Below are 25417 nucleotides of genomic sequence, written 5' to 3'. Positions count from 1 at the left end.
GCCCACTACTAGCATTTGCATAACCAGCCCTGGAACACAGTGCACTTTACTAGTAAGGTAAACATATCAATCATGGACAGCCAATTACCATTTCACTTTATACAGGGAGCACTTACATTTTGACACGGTTTAGCAGTGGCAAAGTGCCCAGGGCATCTATTGCAGCATCAAAAATAGAGGAGGTAGAGGCAAAAAGTCAAGGGTAATCACAAGATGAAATGCCAGGTCTAACAGGCCATGTAGATGTTGAAGAGAGTGAGGCCTCTGGGAAGAGCCTTGGGGCACTCCGCAGCTAGGATCCGGGAGGAATGGAGGTAGTCTGACGCGCTGTGTATGGCCGGTAGTTCCAGTCCAGGGCTTTGTCGCCGATGCCGGCGTCGTGTAGTCTCATGATTAGGGTGCAGTGTGGGAGGGTATTTGAAGGAAGCTGTGAGGTCCAGTAGGACGAGGGCTGCGGTTTGGCCGTGGTCGAGGAGGGAGCGGATGCCGAATGTGGTGGCGACGAGAACGATTTCAGTGCGTTGGAAGCCAGATTGAGGGAGAGTTGTCCAGAATGTGGTTTTCCTCAATTAACTCAGAGCTATGAGATGATGGCCTTAGATGACCTTGGCTGGTAAGGGGAGGAGGCAGATGGGTCTGAGGTTCTTGAGGTCTGACGGGTCAGCGAATGGCTTCTTCAGCAGGGGGGTTGATCCCTGCGTGTTTCAAGTCATCAGGGTACTCAGCAGTTGCAATGGAGCAGCTGATGGTGCAGTGAAGCTCTGGGGTGATGGGGATGGCTGCTCTATGGAAGATCTGATATGACCCAGCTTTTGTGGTAAGCTGGGTCAAGTTGAGAACGATCTGTTAGGGTACGTCGTGGTTGCATGTAGTGGTGATGGGTGTCGAGGCAGGGTCTTGGGTGTCAAAGCTGTTGTAGAGCTGCCTGGTTGTGGAAGAAGGTGCTGAGTTTGTTAGATGTCTTGGGAGGCTGGGGCACCTATGGTCATGCTGTTGGGCCTGGTGAACTCCTTGACGATGACAAAGAGTACCTTGCGGTTGTGTGCGTTGGTGTTGAATCTGTCTTGGAGGGTCATTTTCTTTGTGGCATGTGTTGATGGCAGTTTAGAAGGTGGCGTGGGTTTCTGCGGTTTTGTTGTTCCTCCATCTCTTCAAGTCACAAGTTAACCTGAACTCATGGAGGGCAGAAGTGAACCAGCTGGGTTTCCTGGAGTGTTGCTGGCTTAGGAGCCCTCTTGAGGGGGGCCAGAGTGTCGGCGCAGTTGGAGATCCATTGGTGGAGGTTACGCACAGAGATGTTGCGGTAGTGGTGAGGGGTTCCTCAGTTGCCTTGTTCCAGCTGTGATGGTAGAGGCAGTGAGGGTGGTAGGGGACTGAGGGACTGGTGAAGGTGAAATGAAAGCAGCAGTGGTCGGTCCAGAGGAGTTCAGTGGTGTGGCTGTAGTTGATGTTCCCAGTGAAGACAAGGGTCAAGCATGTACCTGGCTGCGGGCCAGTGACGAGCTGCTTGAGTCCGTTGTTGGAGAGGTTGTCCGGTAGGGACATGGCGTACTAGTCAATGGGATTGTCCAGGTGGAAGTTGCGGTCGCCGAGTAGGATGTAGTCTGGATAGGAGAGCCTGGGGCACGATGTGGTCTATGATGACGTCTGAAGGACAGGCAGGCTCTGGGTGGCCTGTAGAGGAGGGTGGTATGGGGGCAGGCCTGGATCTGGAAATGGAGGTATTCCATGGTTGTTGAAGGGCTGTTCGAGTCGGTGGTCAGATGGAGGGTGTCCTTTTGGACGAGGTCTCCTCCTGGTCGATCGGTCTGGTCCTTGAGATTGCTTTTGTAGCCGTTAGGGATGGCTGTGGCAATGCCTGGGCTAAAGCAGGGGTTGGTCCAGGTTTCTGTGAAGAAGGCAATGTCAGGAGAGGGGGGGCATCAAGGAGGTCCCAGATTTTAGAGACTAGTTTATGGAGGGATAGTACGTGGAGCAGGATGCAGTTAAGCCTGGAAGGGAACACTTTTGGTCTGCAAGAGGATGTGGAGTCAATGAAGATGTGGTTGCAGTTATTGCAGGAGAAGGCTCCTTGGGTCTCCTTCGGCGATGTGAGGTGGCAGGAGGTGCAGCGTCCAGATTGGAGGGAGAGGAACATACTGGTGTTGAAGTGGTGGAAAGTCCGAGAAGCAGTGACCCTGGTTTAGGACACTGTCCAGGTGCGGACAGGCTTGCCTTTGGTCTGGAAGTCATTAAGTAGTACTGCTGGGGGGGGGGGGGGGTGGGGGAGAGGGGCAGCTGCGGTAGGAACAAAAAAAGAGAAAGGGAAAATAGGAATATTAAAGCGGAATGAAGGCAGAAAGAGAGCAAGGGGCAGCCCAGCAGCAGAGCAGTGATGCTCTACCACTAGACAACTGGAAAAGAGGGGCAAGAAGGAGCCTGTGGGTGGACGAAGGCCTCAAACTCCTGACCAGGGGCAGCAGTAGCTACCAGGCAGAGCTGTGCCGTGAATGGAGCAAGTCCAGTGGATGGTCAAAAGCAACTTCGTCAGGTTTAACTAGATTCCTTCTATCCACTTACTTTCTCCTCCAAAACTTAAATAACGAACATGCAATTTTAAAGGACATAGTGGGGTGGCATGTATAGATCGATATTATCACATAGGACAACCACTCATGTAAAGCTCTTTTCCATCACGATGGGGGCAAGCAGATGCATTATTGTTGTCTTGATAGGTTAATAATAATTAACAGCTCAGCTCAGCCCATATCCCAATAATTTTACAACTTGATATATTGCTTCTTACAGGTGTGAAAAGGTAGCTTGCCTTGAATATTCAGCATTTCGATGTGGGTTCTTGACAATTATCCACCTTCCTTGACCATACGTTCGCCAGCAGGCATTCCCCAAACAGGGCCATTAGTAATTATGGCAATGTTGTTAGCAACGAGTAAAATGGGAAATGACTTGCCCACTACTTAAAGGTAGATATGTGGTTGTTAGATTTGAAGGTCTCTAGTTGGCACAGGTAGGTACTTCTGACAAATAGGGACCCTTGCCTCTAGTCAGGGTAAAGGGGTGCACTCCAAAAACAACCCCAGCTCACCCCCTTGGTAGCTTGGCACGAGCAGACAGGCTTAGCTCAGAGGCAGTGTGTAAATCATTTGTGAACACATACAGTAATCAAGTAACACTACAGATGGACACCACACAGGTTTTATATAAAAAATAAGTACTTTTCATATAGACTAAAACAAGACCACAAAAAACAAAAATCCACAATATACTAAAATGGTAGTTTTAGTTTAGTTCTGTTCAGTTCCTAAACTGCGACACTTCTAAGTCTATGTACCTTTCGATGCGTGACTCTTCCACAACAAACAGTGTTGCAGCGATGGAAATGCGGCAAAGTTCCGGTGCAAAGAAATAAAGACGTGAAGATCTTTCTGATGCGGCACGCTGCTCCGATGATGCGAGTAGTCTCCATTCGATAAGTCAGCTGCAGCAGCGACACCCTGGTTCAGCGATGCAACGGCAAAAGCCTCGGGTGTGAAACTCTTCCCTGACATTGCGAGAGGCTTCCGCTCAATGCGACAACTACAGCAGCGACATCCAAGATGCGATGGCAGCAGCTCCGAGGCAGCATGCTTCTCCGTTGATGCAAGGTGCTTTTCTTGATGCGGTGCAACAGGACAGCTACAGCGGCGACATCTACTATGCGACAGCGATGGCAACACGCTTCTTTCTCGTTGCGAGACGCTTCGCTCGATGTGGTGCAATACAACAGCTACAGCGAAGACATCCACGATGCGACAGCAGTAGCAGCGACGGTGACACGCTTCTTGAGTTGCGCTTCCAGCTCCTTGAGACACGCAGTCGCTCAGAAGGCCCAAAACAGCAGCAGGCACTTCCCAAGGACTTCCGGGGGGCTGGGGGTTATAGTCTGTTGTCCCCGAGACTTCAGCAGGAGGCAAGCTCTGTTCCAAACTCTTGGAGATCCTTCACAAGTTGAAAGTAAAGTACACAAAGTTATTTCTCATCTCTTTGGCAGTCAGGCTACCACAGCAGGCCAATCCCTAAGCAGCACTTCAGCTTAGGGATGGTCTATCCTCAGTTTCTCCAGGTTCCTCTCCTCAGAGAATTCTTCTTTTAGTCCAAATGGGATCTAATTTCTTGGGATCAAGGTCCCAAAATCCTTTGTCCTCAGAGGGCAGAGGGGCCTTTGCCCAGTCCAAACCAGTTCTGGAGCACTCGGTTTACATGACTCCTTTCCTTTCACAGTTCAGGGCAGAAACATCAGACGGCCCACAGGAGGGGGAGCCAGCATTGTAGAGTGAAAGCACAGCCTTGGAGCACTTGGTTGACAAGGTTCCTTCTCTTCTTTCACTGTGCAGGGCAGAGACATCAGTTGCACCCCAGGAGGTGGAGCGGGCATTGTGCAAGGCAGGCACAGCCCTATTCAGGTCCCAGGTGCAACTCCTCCCACCCATCTAGATGCAGATCTCTATTCACCACTGGGCTGACTCGTTCTGTCTCTTGGAATCCCCCAGCCCTATCACTCAAAAATACCAGACAAGGAATACACAACATAGCAGAGGCAGGCTTGGATAATTAGACAAGAAAATACCTACTTTCTAAAAGTGGTATTTTCAAACACAATGTTAAAACCAACTTCACTAAAAGATGAATTTTATCATTCCGAGTCCAGCCATACTAAATTCAAATTTCTACCATGTTCTCAGAGTCAGTTAGGATTATAAAATGTAATAATCTAACTGCCCATTCTGGCCTATGGAGAACAGATAGCCTTGCAATAGTGAAAAACGAAAATGGCTGTAATTCACTAATTGGACATGCCACACACATCAGGGCTTGCCCTACCTTATACTTGCAATGCAACCTGCCCTTGGGCCTACCATAGGGGCGTCTGATCTGAAGAAAATGGAAGGTTTAAGGACGAGCAAGTGGGTGCACTTGCCCAGTCAGCATGAACGTACCAGACTGCACACAGGCTCTGCAATGGCAGACCTTAGACACATTTTACAAGGCTGCTTCTGTGGGTGGCACAACCAGTGCTGCAAGCCCACTAACTAGGCGTGGAACGCTTCCAGCGCCTCGCTCAGCCCGCAGGCCACGCCCCCTTCAGAGGCCATGCCCACCAATCGTCACTTTAAAGGGACGCTGATTGCGAGCGCTCCCATTTGTCGTGACACACTCCTGAGGCGGAAAGCCGGGAGGCAGATCATTTTAACATTGTTGTTGTTATTACTTGTGCTATTTTAAAACTCACTCACCCCCACTTCTCACGCTCGAAAGGCGGACTCAGCGCTGTCCTGTAACTAGGCGTGGAACGCTTCCAGTGCCTCGCTCAGCCCGCAGGCCACGCCCCCTTCAGAGGCCACGCCCACCGATCGTCACTTTAAAGGGACGCGGATTGCGAGCGCTCCCATTTGTCGTGACACACTCCAGAGGCGGAAAGCCGGGAGGCAGCTCATTTTAACATTGTTGTCGTTGTTACTTGTGCTATTTTAAAACTCACTCACCCCCACTTCTCAAGCTCGAAAGGCGGACTCAGCGCTGTCCTGTAACTAGGCGTGGAACGCTTCCAGCGCCTCGCTCAGCCCGCAGGCCACGCCCCCTTCAGAGGCCACGCCCACCGATCGTCACTTTAAAGGGACGCTGATTGCGAGCGCTCCCATTTGTCGTGACACACTCCTGAGGCGGAAAGCCGGGAGGCAGCTCATTTTAACATTGTTGTCGTTATTACTTGTGCTATTTTAAAACTCCCTCACCCCCACTTCTCACGCTCGAAAGGCAGACTCAGCGCTGTCCTGTAACTAGGCGTGGAACGCTTCCAGCGCCTCGCTCAGCCCGCAGGCCACGCCCCCTTCAGAGGCCACGCCCACCGATCATCACTCCATTCTTCCATAAATCATGTGCTTTCCCCGGAAGCGCAGCGGACAAGCGCAGCGGGCGCGACGATTGCGCGCCGAAGGCGCGCCTAAGGAAAGCCCGTCTGCGCCCGTCCGCGACCGACCGGGACTAGGGGCACCTCATAATACCCAATCCTTCCATTACTCCAGGGCTGACCTTATGGAGTGCAATAAGAACAATGATCATCTACTTCTATCAAAGGATACCCTCTACCAGCTCTGTAAGTATGGTATTCTTAGCCAAGGGTGTCACCTTTCCACTCGTGCAGCATGTTTGGCTCCGTCCAATCCACCCCTCAATTCGCTCTCTATCCTTTACCTCAACACCCGTTCCCTTGTCAAGCATCAGATGGACATCTTTCTGTTACTTGACACGGAGAAACCGGACATCCTTCTGCTGGCAGAAACGTGGCTATCTCCTACCTCAGCACCCGATATCATAGCAGCCCTACCACCTGACTACTTTATTATCCAGGCAGACCGCGCTAGCACGAAAGGAGGAGGTGGAGTTGCGGCGATTATCCACTGTAGCCTGGAGGTCACTACTCTTACCGGTCTGACACTAGCCAACATGGATAATCTTGTACTAAAAATCGCCACTCCTCACATGACTATAGCATGTGTTCTCTTGTACAGACCACCCACCTCAATGCCATTGTTCCCCATGGCCTTTAGTGAGCAAGTTGCTAACCTAGCTCTGGATCACGCCAGGGTTATGTTATTAGTCGATTTTAATTACTGGTACAAAGATCCTTTAGAGGGCTCTCAATCAGCGGAACTGACTGACCTTCTGTCTAACCTCAACTTCAAGCAACTGGTGCTCTCCCCCACTCACGATAAAGGACATATATTGGATCACGTGTGGTCTAACACCACTTGCGTGACCTCCCCGCTAACCTTGCCTTGCCTAGGGTCAGATCATCTTATCCTTAAATTTGAGATTTGTGTTACTCACAACAAAACCGCTGTGCCAATTGCCGGCAGATTAGCTAGGAATTGGAACGCTATGGATAAGACTGCTTTTCTACAGTCATTAGCTAATGATGTCCCTCCTTTGGATAATGATATAAATCTGTCAGTTTCTTCTCTAACCGACTGGCTACAAGCGGCCAGCAATCTTCATGCCCCGTACAAACAAATTAAACTTGCTCGGCGTACGGATGCCAACAGATGGTTTTCTGCCGACTTGAAAAGCAGGAAACTGGCTCTCCGTCATCTTGAGCGCCTGTGGCGCCGCGATTATGACACTGAGGGAAAAACTAAATATACTAGGGTGAGGAAGGAATATATGAATGCCATCTCTGCAGCAAAGGTGGAGTATTTCTCTTCTCATATTCTAGACTCAAACAAATCTAAAGATATCTTTTCTGTTTTCAATGAACTGACGAACTTGGAGAATGTCCGTTCTAAAGTAATCCCCACCCAGTGTCTGTGTGACTCACTCAATTCCTACTTTAGTGATAAAATCACAGACATAAAAACTAGCATTCCCCAACCAAAGACACCAATCACGACCGGTATGGCAATAAAGACGGGCTCTGCCACCCTTACCAATTTTCAACCCATAACCCATGGCCAGCTCCTGGAAATAATGACGAGAGTCAAATCTGGCTCCCCACTGGATATCTGTCCCCCCGTATCATGAAAGAATGCTTCTCCACTTATCCAACCCCTGTTCTTGCCCTTCTAAATGACTCCCTCTTGTCGAGCATAGTCCCGTCCACTTTCAAAGAAGCCACGGTTATACCTCTATTAAAAAAACGCGGGGCGGATCCTGGATGCAAGACAAACTACAGGCCCATCTCCTTATTGCCTTACTTGGCAAAAATTCTAGAGGCACACATGGCGAAAAATCTCTCTAATTTTTTGGAGGAGTCCTCTTGCTTTGACCCTCGTCAGGCTGGATTCCGGCCTGCACACTCTACGGAGGCAGTGGTCACTGCAGTTTTGGACACACTTCGAGACTGCGCCGATAGACGTTCTTCCCAGGCCCTGGTGCTTTTGGACCTGTCCTTCTTGGAGGACCGCTCCCAAGCGGTGCGCCTGGGGGACTTGACCGGTGTTAAACAGTCCATCCCATGTGGAGTGCCACAGGGCTCCTCCCTGTCACCCCATCTTTTTAACATATACATACTCCCCCTTATACAAACCTTGAGGGACAAACGGGTGAGAGTTTTTAACTACGCAGATGACCTGCAGCTACTCTTCACCATTGACAATTCCGAAAAATCTATGAGTCGTTTCCAGTCAACCATGAGGTTTATTAAATCCTGGATGGATCAAAATCAGCTGAAACTAAATCCAGGTAAAACCGAACTGGTACTGACTGGGGACAGTGCTAAGTACTGGGGTCCTCACTATTGGCCTTCAGATCTGGGTCAAGCTCCGCAACCATCACCATCGGCTAAAACGCTTGGAGTCATTGTGGACAGTGATCTTTCACTAAAAGCACAAGTGGGACAAATGGTCTCCAAATGCTTTTACCAGCTGAAAAAAAAAAAAAATCAGGAAGGTCAGGAGACTACTAACGCCTGAAGCGATTACCCAGGTTGTGATCGCCACTGTCCTGTCCCATCTGGATTACGCGAATGCCATCTACCTGGGTCTCCCAAACTATTTACTCAAGCGTCTCTAGATGGTGCAGAACTATGCTGCTAGGCTGATCCTGAAGCAACCAAGATGGCAGGCGGCGACTCCTCTTCTCATTAAGCTGCATTGTCTTCCGGTCATACAACATTGTTACTTCAAAGCAGGTTGTATGATCTTTAAGTCATTACACGGCAAAAGCCCTAAATTTATTAATCAATTCATCACCAGATACGTTCCCTCCCGTAACCTTCGTTCAATCCACCTAGCCCTTCTCCAGACCCCTCCCTTTAAACTTAAACGTTCTGGTGGACGCAGATTTGCAATGCTGGCCCCCTGCCTATGGAACACCTTTCCAGTGGAAATCCGGTCTTGCCAAGATCTCTTACCTTTCCGGAAAGCACTGAAGACCTGGCTTTTTAGACAAGCTTTTTAATCCACCTTTTCTACCTCCGATTGTGTTACTGTCAATTTTAGCGCCAAGAAACTAATCAGTGTTAGTGCGCTTAATAAATGATTTAATAACATTACATAACATAACAATAACACTATCAGCATTTGGATTTACACGCCTTGGGCACATGCTGAGGATATATGCAGCGATTCTTAAGAAAAATGTGGTTCAATTGCAAAATCGTCCATCAGCCCCATGTTACACCACCGAGCTTAAGACAGAAAAGTCCGAACGCAAAAGGTTGGAGAGACTCTGGCGTGTCAGTAAAACGACACTAGACAGAACGCAGTATAAACAAACCCTGTCCAACTACCATCTAAATTTAAGACTAGAACAACGTCAATTTATTTTTAATCAAATTGAGGATGCTGCCAATGTCCCTAAAATCCTCTTCAACATAGTAAAGGAATTTGTGTCGCCTCTCGCATGTAGAAAATCCCTCTTAGAAACTCTTTCTGTAACCAGCTAGCCAGCTATTTCCAAGAAAAGATCATCAGAATCTATGCCAACTTCCATCCAATACTTCACAGGTTGCGAAGTATCCCCGTAAACACTTGGAGCTCGAGAAAAGGACAGGTAGCACCTTAGATTGCTTTGACCATATCACCCTCGAAAAATTTGCAAAGGCACTTCTCTGCTAAGTCAGGCTCCCCCTCTGATCCGTGCCCCCCCCCCCGAAGATGATGGCCCTTTTAGCCAACAGCTGTGCGCCAGCCATTCACCAACTGTTTAATTCATCTATACAATTGGGGGAAATCCCAAGAATGTGGAAGGAAGCATTTGTACGGCAGATTCTGAAGAAACTTACGGCCCACCCACAAAAATTGGGTAACTACTGTCCGATTTCCCTCCTACCACTTTTGGGCAAGACGCTGGAAAGCATGATCAAACAAACAATTGAGTCACTATCTGGAGCAAAACGAACTATTAGATCCATCACAATCTGGATTCAGACAGGGCTTTAGTATGGAGACAGCCATTTTAGCATTCACGGACTCACTTAGGCTACAAATAGATAAGGGAGGTTCAGCAATTCTGATACTACTAGATCTCTCCGCGGCATTCGATACCATCTCTCATGAAATGCTAGCGGAGAGACTGGAGTCCTGTTGCAGCCCTAAAATGGCTGCGAAATTTTCTGTCCGATAGGACCCAAACAATCATGCTTGGCCCATACTGGTCCGATGCAATTAATTTATACAGAGGTGTCCCTCAGGGATCCTGCCCAAGTCCTACCCTATTTAATGTTTATATGGCCTCCCTAGCTAGGAGAGCGGAACTGGGCTTTGAGATCATCTCGTATGCTGATGATACTCAGCTCATGTTCTCGTTCGGTACAGACTTAGTTGCAGAGAAAGCAAGGTTTTCCAGAGCCATACTTGAGATCTCCAGCTGGATGATGCAGAATTGTCCCCAGCCGAACCTTGGTAAAACTGAAATAATGTTAATGGGCAAAGCTAGAGACAGCTGGTCGGATCAATGGTGGTCCGCCCAGTTGGGAGCAGCCCCAGTGCCCACTCATTGTGTGAAAAACCTAGGGATAAAATTAGATCAGTCCCTATTAATGAAAGACCATATCGCCATCATAACCCGCTCTTACTACTATAGCATGTGTTTGCTGCGAAAAATCCTCCCCTTCATGCCTACCGCTCATTGCAAAACCTTGATCCAAGCTATGGTTATTAGTCGATTGGATTATGGCAACGCTTTACTGGCAGGAGCAGGAGAGACCTTGTTAAACAGGCTGCAGGTGATTCAGAACACGGCAGCCAGAATGGTTCTGAATCGCCCAGAGGGCTCCTCATCAGCACCCCTTTTGCATGAACTCCACTGGCCAGCGGTGAGGAAAAGATCCTTTTTTTAAGATCTGCTGCCTTACATACACAGCACTCCATGGTAGAGGTCCTAAATACCTCCAAAACAGACTTATCAAACATGTTTCTAATAGGAACATGAGGTGTGGTATGCGTGGTCTCCTACAAATACCACGTATACGGATAAGTCGTTCGGGAGGAAACGCTTTCTCATATCTAGCGCCAAGATACTGGAATGAGTTACCAGATCTCCTGCGTAAAATTGATAATTATGGCACATTTAGGAAACAGTTAAAAGCCTTCCTTTTCTAATTCATTCGGTCCTCTTCCAATCTCAGGAATTAGTTCTAGTCAAGCGCTGAGATGCCCCCGGGTGATTCGAGCACTTTAAAAGAACGTATAACATAACATAACACACTCAGTGCACTGTACTAGGGTCTGACAAGACAACAAAAGCAGTCAATTATGGAATCACCAATTCATACATCAATTTACAATAGGGAGCACTTACACTGTGGCACTGGACAGTAGTAGCACAGTGCCCTAAGTATCTAACACCATCAAAAACACACGTGGCAACAGCAAAAAAATGGAAGGGAGACCCACGCCAATGGTGCCAGGTCTAACAGTGGTGCTACTAGAAACAAAAATGTGTCAACTGTCTAAAAATACAGGCTGAATAGGCCATGATAACAGGGGCACTCCTGGTGGTTTCACTCCAGTCAGGATAGCTACCAGCACGGCATTTAGCTAATTCAGAGTATAGGAAATAGATAGCCATTCAAAAAGTTTATTCAGCATGAACCCCCATAGCAATTACCATTGTCATGAAAAGTGTTGCAGCGAAAGACAAGTGCTGTATATCTTGTCACTCAGCACTAATGCAGGGAGGTAGGTATGTAGTATGCTTCCCAGGTTTCAACATGCACATAACTTATTATAAAAGAACATATAGGAATACATGTATGCCATAAGACTTTATCATCACCACAAATCAGAATTAGCATATTTTTTAGCTATGGAAAACGAGCTAAAATGTAACCATTTCTCATACTAACAAATTGTCTGGCATCCCGAATTTAAACATGGTCAGCGACTGGCTGCCGCCCACCCCCCTATATGACCACACCAACACCCTGACACATGAACATGAGACAGGGTTATCTTTGGAAGGCGGGAGGTCACAAGACCCCCCGGCCGTATTTATTAAGATATGAAATTAAAAAAGGTTTTAATTGAATGGACACAGTTTATACAAAAATCAGCAGGACATTAGATACAATACTGTCAACAAGTTTGAGAGACTAACCTTAACAGAAACTCTAATACAGATTCTTTCCTAACCGAATCTAACATCATCATCTAGATTTTTGTACACTACATTTCTGGCCATATGGCAAGGTCGCTAACCGGTGTCAGGTCCTACAAGCTGCGCCTTACCTAGAGATGTGCGCATGCGCAGCCGGGCCCGGTAATTACCCGGTCTACGCCGTGAACTCCATTTAATCATTAAAGAAGGGCCCTTACTCTGCGCCATCCGGTGACGTCATAAGTATACGCGCGCGGGGTGGCTACCAGCCTAAGGAAAGCGTGACTACTCCAACCCGCGCCCCTTTAAATCACCAGTTACCTTGCCCCTGGAGTTCTAGGAGGGGCCAATGGCCTCCTCCCCCTGGGCGGGAACCTCCATAGGATGATGCCCGCCCCTCAGACCTAAAATAGCTGCTCACCGGTCATGACCTTACCGCCACAGGCCAGCATTGTTGACCGACGATCTGGCCAACACACTGTGTGGGAGCGTCCAGGGAACAAGAGGGTCTCCTGGGCGCTCCCAACTCCTTTATTCCACAAGGACCTGGCGGGGGGCTGCTACGCCCCCCACCCAGCCCCCCGCCCCCCTGACCCGGATATCCTACAATGGTATCCGGGTCAGGGAGGGTGCCAACCAATCGGTGGTGGGGCACGCCCGGAAGGGCACACCCCACCACCGAAGGGCACGAAGGAGGGGCGGTCGCCGCGCCGCCATGCAGGCGGGGGTGGCTAAGAGCCCCCCTTTTCAGTCGCAGCTTTTGGTCCAGGAGTAATTATATAAAGTAAGAAAGGACTTAGGCCTGACTTCATAGACTACTAAAGTTAGAAATGTTGTGATTGCAGTGTTATGGAGGAGTCATTGTGTGCGACTCCAAAGACAGTATTTTAATGTTTCAGAATATTTGTTTTCGGAGCACTTGTATTCCATTTTGCTAGTAGCAGATGGCGATGCATGTAGATGTTCCACCCAAGTTACTCTCCATTCCCAGCTTGTTCGTTACTAGATACAAGAAGTGCTTTAAATGGGCCGGTACTCACCGGTACATAGTACTGGCACATTTTCATTTTCTACTCTTGAGTACCGGTACTTTTTCTAGATCTAAGAGAGTACCGGTACTCATGGGGGACCAGACTTCAACACAAGTAGCGCTCCATTCATCATGCAACATGCACCATTAAAGATTAAAACCAGCACCTAACTTTGTGGTCTGTATCCGTTTTTAGGTCTCACCTCCGCAGCACGCATGCGCTGCAGAGGAAAGAGACCTTTAGCCATTGGTAGAGCTTTCCAGTAAAAACATGCCCGCGTTGCATTGCTTCCAATGGCAACGCGTGCACGTCTGGCTATTCACTCGCGGGAGCGAGCAGCTGGCACCAAATGTTATCAATTATCAGGGCGTCAGTCCCTCGCTCCTGTGAGGGAATCGCGCCGGCCCCCTCCTCTCTCCTCTCCCCCCCGCTGCCATCGAAGGAGGCGCACGCTTGTCTTCTTCATGTTAGTTTTTGGAAGCGGTGGTTAATAAAGCCTATGTTCCCCGATTGGGCCCTGCGTTGTCACGGGACCAGTATTATTGTCTGCACGCTTCACGGCGGTGCTGAGCCTTAGCCTGGCTCCCTTACCAGCTTGTTGGCGCATCTGGCGTACTTGTAATTAATAACAATGAAAATAATTTTGAGGCTGGTGAGAGCAGAGCTTTATGTTTGTTGTGGTGTTTTTCCGGGTACCTGGCGTGTAGTTGGAATGGAGTTCTGGATGCAATTGTCTAGAGGGGTGGTTTTTACTGACAGCCACTGAGAGCGTGTGCTGTGACTGTAGCCGGCAACATAGCGGAGAGCTGCGCCGGGCTGCTGGTGCTCAGCTCAGACTTTCTCTGCAACCTCTTTAAAATCCTTCTCCCCTCTTTTTCATCTATAGTAAGTCAAATCGGATGGGAGAGTTAGTATGCTGGGAGACTTATATGGTTCCGGAGACTAGGTTATTTTGTGCGGAAGCAAATTTGGCTTCAGCTGGGTATAATGAGCATACCTTTGATACCCGTTTGTGCCAGTCCTTTGTATGATAGAAATGCAAAGTGCAAGCGCCGTACTCCTCCATTTCCCTTACTGACATTCGGAATGATGTTCCAACTTAAAAAAAAATTCAAAACATTCACCCGATGTTACAAGAGATTATCTCCATACAGCGTAAACCCAGGCTGAACAAAAGGGCTGGTGGAGCAACAGAGTAATGACCAGGCAGGTTACCACAGCACTATAAACATGTCTTTTTTTCAAGTCCAGTACAGGGCATTAAGGGTTATGTGATGTACGTTTCTTATTTTCACATCGCAAACTGAGTGGGGAAATAGATTTACCACGTGGTAGGTGCCTTTTGACACGGTCAACGTTTTGTAAATTTACCATTAAATGACGTCCCAGATTTGAAATTTACTTTTGCCATTCAGTAGTCTTTGTATAGTGCTGAACCCGCATTTTTGCGATATAAATTGATCTGCAAAATTAAAAACATTTTTGCTGTGGTCAGTAATACTGGTAAACAAGTAATAGACAAACTGCTGTCTTTCTGATTGGTAACAAACATACACAGACATATCCATTTTATGAGCAGACGCCAGTTTTCCCAATCGTCTTGATTGGGTGATCAACTATATATCCCTGCGTCGAAAAGTGGAACGGGGGTGTTGTGGCTCTGAAAGAGGGCCTTGTTGTTTTACATTTCTTGTACCAATTTTGACATATTCTCCTCTGCATTTAGGTGCTAGAACTTTGCAATCTTTTACCATACAACTTCTCTTTGCATGATGTCTGCCATCTCTCCCACCTCACTGTTTTTACATATACCTCTTATCCCTGGTACTATTGAGTTAGCAATGTAGATTCCTTTAACTGCTTTACCTTCACTGTGTTTCTTACTGGACTGCTCCTACCTCCTACTTTGTAAGCGACAACTCACTGCATCTCCCTTCTTTTCTGCCCACTCCTTCGACCCTTCTATAACTTATTTATTCCCTGGTCACTTCCCCCAATGCATCGTTTGGATGTCCTGTTCCAGCACTGGCCCTTTTATCTCATGCTTATCGTCCTGTTTATGGTAGCTTTTTAAGAGGGTCTTGTTCCATGTAATATTGAAGCCTGCCTTCATTATGTTGTATGCATAGCAACCTTGGCTTGAGCCAACTTTGTGAGAATGCACACATAATTAAATGCCTCTCATTGTTTGCCGTAACAGCATGTTTGCCAGAGTCCCAAACAAATGAATACAACTTCTGAACTTCACTGCTAGAGCCCCAGATTCAAAAAGTGCCCTGCATTGTAAATACAGATTCTTCAGTGGCCTTTTTCCCTGGACTCAGTCGTAGAACATGTTGTGCTCCATAATGAGGTTACCTTCTGGCATGACATGATGCAGTAATAATCCGCCATCATCTTTTAAAAGGAAATCTAATTCCTGACCTCACTTTGGACTACTTGTATATAGATGCCTCTGTGTATCATTTTTTAACAATAACAGGGATATATTGTCTGCCCATATCTATAGACCCCCTCAGCCTTCTTGTCTGCCCATTTTTTTCAGATCACTATGACATCTCCTATTTTTACCACTAAAAGGGGCTTGAGCCACACGATTTTCACATCGCAATCGGAATATATGATACTCGGCTGTGGATTTCGCTGCTAATTCTGCATGCTTCTAGTCTATTACCAGAGCATAAACATGGGTCAGTTTGCTGCAAGCTAGGTAGTTTACACAGCAGGAAGCATCTTTCTTTGTGTGCAGGGGGAGCAGTAAAAGTTATTAAGAGTATTCTGTATTCTAGCTGCCTAGAACAGCCATCCCCGTAAGAAAGAATTTGTCCTTCTAATTTCAGGGACGGAGAAGGGCAATTCTGTTGTGCGAGTTCAGAATATTTTGTGTAGATGGCACAGAAAGAAGCGTTTTTACTGTGGTTTTAAAATATAGCTGTTCACGTTTTGGAAACAGGCCTATTTTGTTGATGTGTGTGGGATCATGCAGATAATACCCGTACGAGTGACAATGACATGTCCCTCATTTCTGTGTTACTTTTCCTCCTTTAACTATTGCTCATTGTAACAGCTTAAAAAAAAAAAACACGGAGTGAAGATGTAAATTCCTTTCGCCATTTGCACATCCTGCACTTAAAGTGAAGTTGCTGTTTAATATGACATCCAGACCTATTGACTGCCACTGCTCGAGTGCGGAGTAGTATTATCAGTGGTGGTGGTTACATGGTTATTGGTGGTGGTGTGGTATATAGTAACATCGGCAGTGCTGATATTCGTGGTTTTGCTTGTGAGAGAGCGCAATTTGAATGAAACATATGTCTGTACCATATTTACAAGCCTATCACGTAAAGTTAACGCGTGTAGCGTAACGTTAGCATATGTAACTTAAGTAATAAGAAAATGTATCTGTATTTACTCTAGAATGTGCATTAGAATTAGAAAGGCCCGTATATAGGTTGGGCTAAATGTAGAGATGTGTGAAAATGCTTAAGAACAGTAGAACGTGCTGAACAGAATTCATGTATGCAATAATTAAACGGAGAAAGAAGATGAAATGTAAATTGAAGAAATGTGCAGACTATATAGCACTGTGTAAGTACGAGAGTATAACGTTGCATTTTATGTAACATGGATTCGATTATAATCAATGATTTGTTAATTTGATTATATATATATGTGTGTTAAAAGTCATACTGTCTAGAAGAGTTTGTAGGAATTTTAGAATGGTGTGTTCATATGTGATTTTAACCTAACGGACCAAGTGTTCGCAAGAGTGTAGTCTACTGCGTATAATTTAGTGGGCTCACTGGGATAGGGGAATAGCTTTGATCTGTACGTGCGAGACAAGAGTCAAAGGCCTCGTTAAATTAAAGTGACAATGCTGGACAAAGTTTATGGCCTAAGTGAGATAAGCGACGCTTGGAATTTGGGGTCTTGTTTAGAAGTGACTGTTCTCAGGACCAAAAGGGTTACAATCACAACTGTAATGAATAGAGCTCTGTTTGAGGTGATAAACTTTGGACTGAAAGTGTCAACTGGAATGTCATGGAGGTTACCAGCACGATGACGAAGATGGCGCCTGAGAAGCAAGGTCAACTTAACAGACGACTCGAAGAGACGAACTATGGAAAAACCCAGAAGCGAGAATACGTGAAATGTGTACGTAGTGGGCGTCTCAAAGGGGCGTTCCACCCATACTGTGATTTTGTATTTAGGGACAGCACCCCGGGGAGAAGAGAGAGCACAGAGAGCAGATGGCCTGAGTAGCGGAGCAGGGAAGACGTGAGCAAGGAGAGAGAGCAGTAGGCCGAGGACCCTTAGAGAGCGGATGGGTAGGCAGATAGGGTACTGCTTCTCGGCATAGGTTTCCATCAGAGACTAAGAGAGTTTGAACTTCTTTGGAAGTCAAACTGCTGACACCTTTTTAGGTAAAGAACTTGCTGAGTAGGGATGTCATCTAGTACAGAGTAGGGAGAGTTTTAACTTGTTTATTCATTTTCTGTAAATGACGCAGCAGATTCATTTTGTGTCTATGCTATTCAATTTGTTGATTTTGGAATTGGTTTTGATCATTTTCTTTTGTAGACTAAGATTCTTTAGGGAATTTATGTTTCTTTTAGTACCTGTATACTTGTTGAACCTTATCTTGAGAGGATTGTATTTGCAATTAACGCTGGTTTTATATTAAACTTTTAAACTTTACCAGTCGTAAGTGGTTCTTCAGAGTTGCGTCAGTCTATGGGGTTGATTTAACTTATGTGGGTTTGCCTTTTACTCAATGACAGTCAATAATCGATCCAAAATTGGATGAATGTGATAGGTATCTAGGTGATCAGATAAGATACCAAAATCTCATTCCCCGCACTTGTGGTATATGGCGTTCACGGTAAAGGTGACAGCAGTGGTGCTGCCATCATTTGTGTTCCATCATTTGTGTTGGTGGTTGTATGTGTATTGGTGGTGGTGTTCATGTTGAAACTGGGAGTTTTATTGGTGGTGGTGGTGGTCTAATAGGGAGTAACATTTTCATGGTGGTATTGGCAGTGCGGATATTCCTGGTTTTGCTTGTGGTATTTGGTTCTCACTGTAGCGTTGATTGCAGTGGTGCTGCTGACATTTGAGTTGGTGGTGGTATTTGTATTGATGGTGGTATTGGTGATGATATTGCTGTCAGTGGTGTTTGTATTGGTGGTTTGAAACCACAACTTAAATGTAACAAAATAGGATGATGGTCGAATATGCTTTTTAGGTTTAAAATCGGACCTCATACATTGCAATACAAGCACTTCATATGAGTCTAAATGATGCATGAAACAGCCATGAGTGAGAAAGTAATACTTCTGTTAATGAACACAAAGCCACTCTGTACATTTTAAAGAATCATTGGCAAATGATCGGTCAGGGAACAGAGCAAAAGCTGTAGCGACACCTAAATGTATATTTGGTCTTGAATGGCCTTCATACTATGAGAAAGAAGTGTAACGCGCCCCATTCTGACCATTTGCCTTGAAATCCTTCCTTCCTGGCTCGTAGACTTGTGCACTATTTTCGCTCTAAGAACTCGTTTCCAAACAAAGTTCTCGCGCCATACATTCAAAGCCTGTGATGTTTTTCGGTTGTCTGGATTCCAGACCTGCTTATTCGGGTAGAAGGCTTTGAATTTTGCTTTGGGCAATATAGTATTCAATAAGCCTGGATAAATGTAATTGTTTGAGAAAATGAAAGTGCCTCCGATGCATCAGGGAATGCATAGTAATTACAGTATTTGGATTCTGTTCAACTTTTGTTCAGTTTGTTGTCTTCAATTTAGTTTCCTCTTGTGGACAAGAACTTCAAGGTGACCATTTCTTCTGTGGCATTAATTTCTGATATACTCTCTTTTCATATCTGCTGCTTGATTGCCAATAAAACTTCCTCTGAATATCCTGAATTTTCAGTTACTGTTGTATTGCATTGCAACATTTATATAGCGCTTCCTAACCCTGTGTAGAGTGCTGAAGAGCTTGCGTGTATGGGTGGTGCGCCTCAGCGTATTGTGTTTGTTGGATGCGTGGTGTTTTTGTTAGCATCCTATGTGGGAAGTGTTCTATGCCGTACCTGATGACCACTGAGGTATCATGTTATGGGACGCAGATCTTAGCAGTGTGATGAATGAAGAAGTGTGAGAGACAGATTTGCAGTCTGTGATTTTCAACAATGACGCAGGCACTGAGTATGCAGTCGTTTATGCTGCTAATCCAACTACAGTGAAAGGTCATTATATATTGACGTCATGTTTAAAGTTTGTGACATGCATGCGACAGATGTAATCGTCCATCGAAAAACATGCTTATTAGAACTGCTGTGGGATGGATGCACCTGGAGGTGTTGGCAGGATATTTATTTAATCTTAAGAGACAAGGATGTGGCCTGGATGGGGGCGAAGAGGAAAGGGGGCGCCGCTGGCGCCATTAATTTCCTGTGAGATCTTGTAAGTTTTGTCCCTTGTAATTTAGATTAGATTTTGGGTTTATGAGGCATTTTCCGTGGCCAGTTTGTGTAGTGAGTATTTCCATTCACCCCAGGCGTGGCTCAGCCCCACGTCTAATTGCATTCCAATGGATACTAATTTGCTCCTTCTGTTCATTTGACTCTGCAGAGGTATCGAGGGCGATCAGTCAAGGCTTACTCTAACAAGCATTGGCATAGCCAATAGGTCTTGCCTTTGAGACCATATAAGTGTTTAGCCATGCAACAGTTGATGTTGTTGCACCAAGGATATTGTACTTCATAACTAAATACTTATACGGTTCCAAAGGCTAGACCTATTGGCTATGCCAATGCTTGATGCCTTTGAATTATGCAGAGAGACACAGGAACTTTGGGAGAGATACATAGATACACAGTTATTTGTGAGATAATGGACAGATACATCCCAAATTCTAACAATGCATGCAGATTAATGCATACAACCTTGGCATGGTCAAAAAGGTAACCTCGCCCCTTGTTCCACGTTAGCACTGCCCTTGTACCCGCCCTAAACTCTGCCCACTGCTCCTTTTGGTGAGTACCTGCACTTATTTTGTCCATTTAAAGCACTGCATACAAGTGCCAAGTGTTAGCTAAGTGTGTGGGTAACAACCCGAGGTACAGCGCCGTGACAGCTACTCAAGCGGGTCGTGGCCTCTCGTAAGTATCCAGAGTACTGAAGTCCTTACAGCCCGGTGCTGCTAGCCTGCGAAAGGTTGCCAAAAACATCCCTGGAAAGTTGTGATGAAACCTGCGCCTGAAGACGTCTATTCGCCTTCATGCAGAGGCAAGTCTGGGCAGAGACAGCACATGGCCCATGCAGGAATCCGTCTTCAGTACAGATAGTCTTGGCATTTCTTCTTCATGATAAAAACCCCTTCCAAGATTTGAGAGCATTCCTTCCCTCGGGTGCCCGTTTATTATCTATAGGCTGACAACAAAATGTTTCAATCACCACAAATTCTGCACATACTTGTCGCGCAAGAAAGTCACTGTCCACAACTTCTTAGTCAGCAAGAAAGGCCAGTTTATTAAGACAGGTGTGAAATAACACATCAAAACAACTTGTCTATTTATTTATTTAATTGTTAATTCAAAACTGCTCTCAGCCTAACAGATCATTCCTACCAACTGATAAACCCCCCACCAAGTTAACCCTAACCAAACCAGAAGCCCCTAACTCTTATGTATACCCCTTCCTTTCCTACAACTGCCTTTTGAGGATGGACCAACCCGCTCCAGGCTGCCCACCCCCCACTAAAATCCGCCTACAAAGAAAAACAACCTGTCTTAACGTTGCAAAATAAAAAAAACAATGAAACCAGCACGTAAAGCACTGGAAAAAACAAAAAAGGCCCAAATGAAAAAAGGGGATGGTGGGTGGGACAAAACGAACCTCGCCGCCCGCCTCCCTAGTGTGCAATGATCCCCTGCCCTGCGCTGACCCTAATTACCCAACCTGCCCTCTCTAATCGAACCCCACCTGTCGTGGCCATTGACCCGCGCTAACCTACCCAGGGAGAGACCGGCTCGCGCACGGCTCTCCCTGGGTCCTCCCTTCTTGGATTTCTACTGAGCTACTCAGACCCATGTTTGAGCAGGGTTTCCAAAGAGCTCCTTTCACCCGGAAGACATTTCATATCGGAGGCGTTCATTTCGGAAAAGAAATGAATTATGGGAGTTGTAGTCTATTAAATTAAGCAAAAGGGACATACGTACAGGATAGCATAAGTGTGAGAGACTGGAGGGTTGTGTTCTTGGTGGCAAGTAATGATTTGCTATCACCTCGCATAAGATCCGGACAGGACGGGCATGCAGGCTGCAAGGGTGAGAAAGTTACACTGGAAGGAGTGGGGATCTGATCAACTGGAACTAGACATAGAAAACACACTGCCTAAAGCTAGCTATAAAACACAAAGCAAAAATAGTATGGCGAAATACTACCGGGGCAGTTAGGGAGCAAATGCCCCACAAATACATAGAGGGTCATAGCTGCTAAACAGTCTAACATCAGTTCTGAACTTCAGACCAGCAGCAAAAGTGACCCTCCTGTGACTGAAGGCAGCCCGGCAATAGTTGCCGACGGTCCCGTTTTTGCAGGGACAGTCCCGGCACGTTGGAGACTGTCCTGGGCAGGGCTTTAAGTGGGCTAGGTATCAACGGTGCGCAGCACTGGCAGTTTTTAGGTCTCGCCTGTCGATGCGCATGCGCATCGAGCAAGCGAGACTATGGGGGCTTATCCACTCTTTATCCACTGCAAGGAATCGTGGCGATTCCTTGCAGTGCCCGTGACTTTTAAGCTCAATGCGCGTGCGCATTGAGCTTAAAAGCGCGTGCACGTCCGTCTTGTTTTACCCGCTCCGCCCCCTCCCCTTCCCGCCGTGTCGCATTTCTCCTCCCCCCTCCCCTCTCTTCCCTCCGTCTCGTTTGTTTATTTTACCCGCTCCGCCCCCTCCCCTGCCCGCCGTGTCGCATTTTTTTTTAAATCCCCACTTCCTCCCTACCCCCCATCAATGCCAACACTGACGCCGTGCTAAAGCCCGCTCTCCCTCCATTTACTGGCCTTTAGCAGCCTGTGGCAGCAGAGGACATGTAAAAGCAAGGGCAAGTATAATAAAGCTTAACTTAGTATTGTAATGTTGTCCGTGTGATCTCTTACCCTGCATTCCAGTCACTACATCTAGCTTACCTTTTACTGCCACTAGTTCTTCTGCATGGATTGTATAGTCATACGGCGTATTGAGCTGGCAAACAGAGAAACCATGCCATGACATAGTATCATCTGATACAAAGAGCGCGTTAGGAGGTGGAATTTTGATGACAAAATACCATCACAGCTTTACTCTCGGTCTCTCCCCTCGGCCAATGTCACCATACTTGGGAAATGTATACTCTGAAATATCGTGTACTATAATGTTACGGTCTCACCCATCCCTCAACAAATAATAATTTTACCGTCGTCAGATGTACACAACACATTAAAGAACAGGGCGGGGTCAAGGTGTTATCAGAAATAGTGCGCCCTAGGGCAGAAAAGAACACCCTTTCAACCCAATGTCCGTAACCCTGCTCCAAATAGCATAGAGTATCCCTCCCGCCGATTGGTTCAGTCACCCGCCCGTCAAGTTTAGCTCTCCTCACCCGAAAGCCCTGCGGCCCACTACCCGGATCCGCTCGTACTTCTCCATTTCTAGGAACAAACTTCCATCGTCTCCTTGGTAACGCTTCCGGGCTAGAGATTGCCGTCATAGACACAAAAGACAGACTCACATGAACAATGGAGCGAGGTGCCGTGGTCAGAGAAGAGAGACTTTCTTTAGAGTAGCGATCGAATGGCGTTTTTATTTATTTATTTAATGCGACTTTTATAGCGCGAACATTACCCTCAACCCCTCACCCTCACCCTCACTCACCCTCAACCCCTCACCCTCACTCACCCTCACCCTCACTCACCCTCAAACCCTCACCCTCACTCACTCACCCTCACCCTCACTCAGCCTCAAACCCTCACCCTCAACCCCTCACCCTCAACCCCTCACTCTCACTCACCCTCACCCTCAACACCTCACCCTCAACACCTCACCCTCAACACCTCACCCTCAACACCTCACCCTCAACACCTCACCCTCAACCCCTCACCCTCAACCCCTCACCCTCAACCCCTCACCCTCACTCACCCTCACCCTCAACCCCTCACCCTCACTCACGCTCACCCTCACCCTCACACAGTGCAATAGTTCTCAGACCATTTCAGTTAGAGCTTTTAGAAATGTTTATGGCTTTTTTTATTTGTAATACTTTAGCATTGGCTACAGGAAACAAAAATGCTAAACATTTACAAAAAAAACCCATAAACAATTCTAAAAGCACTAACTCTAATGGTGCGAGACCTATTGCATTTCCAATGCTTGTTAAAAGGGGTCCTCGAAACGGGTCTCTATCGGGCTCAGTTTTGTGCCCTGGCACAGGCGGTCCGTTTTTCCCGGACTGCAGTGACAGCAGGCCCATCGATGTGTGCCTGCTCACATAGTGGAGAAGTTAAGGCATGACGTCATGCCAGGTGAGCATTGTAGGGGGAAGGAGAATCCTAAAGAGTCATTTTTTCTCTGGATTGCCCTTCTCTTTTGAAACGTAGGAGCAGCAACATCGTCCCTGTGTCACCAGTGCTGCAAATGGGAAGCTTTTTCAATATTATATACAAGCCATTGTTGGTGATTATTTATCTTATGCAGCTAACAACCATTGACAAAAGCCAATCGTCCTGACTTGTTGAAGGCATGGGGTTGCCTGTTGTATCATATTTGGATGCAATGACAAACAGCAAATTAAGTCGGTCACCACACTATGGTGAGCACAGATTTGTACCCTATGTGTTTTAAGCCACGCCTTTAATGGCATAGGCCACGCCCCTTTCGGAGCCTCGCTTCCTCCCAAGTCATTTTTTTATCGCACTTAAATCCCTGGTCCTGGGTAATATTGTTGCAGAAACTGTTCCGCTTTATAACACACACAGGTACACAAACACGATCTTTCTAGCTCTGTGCTGCAAAGGGTCACAGGTATTTTTTTCGAATGTTGGCACTATGCCCTGCCAAATTTCCGAGGGCCTTGGGGGCGCTAAGTGCTGCTCATGTCCATGTTTTTTCTTTGAATTCTGGGACATTGTAGTCTTGTTTGTTTTACTATAAAAACTAGAACTACAAGTTCCAAAACTTGTACACACACACCATAAATAAAGGTATTACCCCAGGCCCTTGTAAGGAGAGTCTAGATGGTTATTACCACATCTCAGTACTGCGAGGGGGAGTGGAAGAGGCAAAAGGAGGGACAATTACTGCTGCAGGAAAAATTAAGGTAGAAATGCATCTGAGAGGTACGAAGAGGACAAATAGCATTAGACGAGGAAATAAAGTGAAAAAGAGGGGGGGGGGGGGGGACCCTATGGGAAGGAGAGATAAGAAACAATTAAACGAGGTACCGGGTGACTACAGCAAATATGTACCACTGAAGGGATCGAGAAGATGCAGTACGAAAGGAGAAAAAAACATTGATACATATTCAAATGGGGGGAAAAAGGAACTGCGTGAGAAAAGTAGATGCAAACTCTCAGAAAGTCCAATAGACAGTCGAAGGAAGGAGAACTCGAAGGAGTCATTTCGAATCACTAGACCGTAATGTGAATCTCAGCCATCAAACTACAACGAAAACACGAGCATATGCAAAGCCTGATGGTACGTAAACAATACACAGCTGCTGTGTATTTAAAATTGTGTATACATTACAGACAAGTAACCATACCTGCGTCTTACGTAATAGAACGATCCCGTCCGTCTGCTCGTCTGGAGGGAACAACGAACAAGTCTTCCTGCTTCAGCAGCAGGTTTATATTAGCAGCTGCCTGCAAGCAATCAATCATGTGTGGCAAGTAAAAGAACTATCCCCAGGCAGCCTGCACGCAGGGTCCACCCGGCCAGGCTTTTTGGAACACCTGTCTCTCGTTCGTGCTTAAACAGGCTTTTGCAAAGCCAGTAAGTCTAGCGTCGACTACCAACCTGGGGGCTTTCCAAAGGTTGTTCTGTTTTGTTCACAGTGGGACAAGCTGCCGTGCCCTTACTAACCTAAAAACATTGCATACAAGCAAAATATGTTTTAATATAAAAAAAAACACGCAGTGCCTAGGTAGCCCCTGAAAGGAACGGGGACAAATTCGTGTGTGGTTGTGCTGCTTTTGAAAGAGGATATTACCGTCACCCACAATGAAGGAAGCCAAATGGTAACTAAATAGCAAAATAAATCGATGCGTTATC

General features: G+C 46.5%; 1 long non-coding RNA gene across 1 annotated transcript in view; it reads right to left on the bottom strand.

The window, feature by feature from the left end:
- LOC147701367 (uncharacterized) overlaps positions 1-25088 on the bottom strand; it is a 109011-nt gene extending 83923 nt beyond the window's left edge. The window contains exon 1 of the long non-coding RNA XR_015297177.1: positions 24909-25088. This is a non-coding gene — a long non-coding RNA (uncharacterized LOC147701367). The remainder of the gene's footprint in view (positions 1-24908) is intronic.
- Positions 25089-25417: the final 329 nt, after the last annotated feature.

The sequence above is a fragment of the Lissotriton vulgaris genome, chromosome 7 (assembly GCF_964263255.1).
Source record: "Lissotriton vulgaris chromosome 7, aLisVul1.2, whole genome shotgun sequence".
NCBI classification, from domain to species: domain Eukaryota; kingdom Metazoa; phylum Chordata; class Amphibia; order Caudata; family Salamandridae; genus Lissotriton; species Lissotriton vulgaris.
The sequence above is the reverse complement of the archived record's forward strand: the minus strand, read 5'-3'. Positions and strand labels throughout refer to the sequence as shown.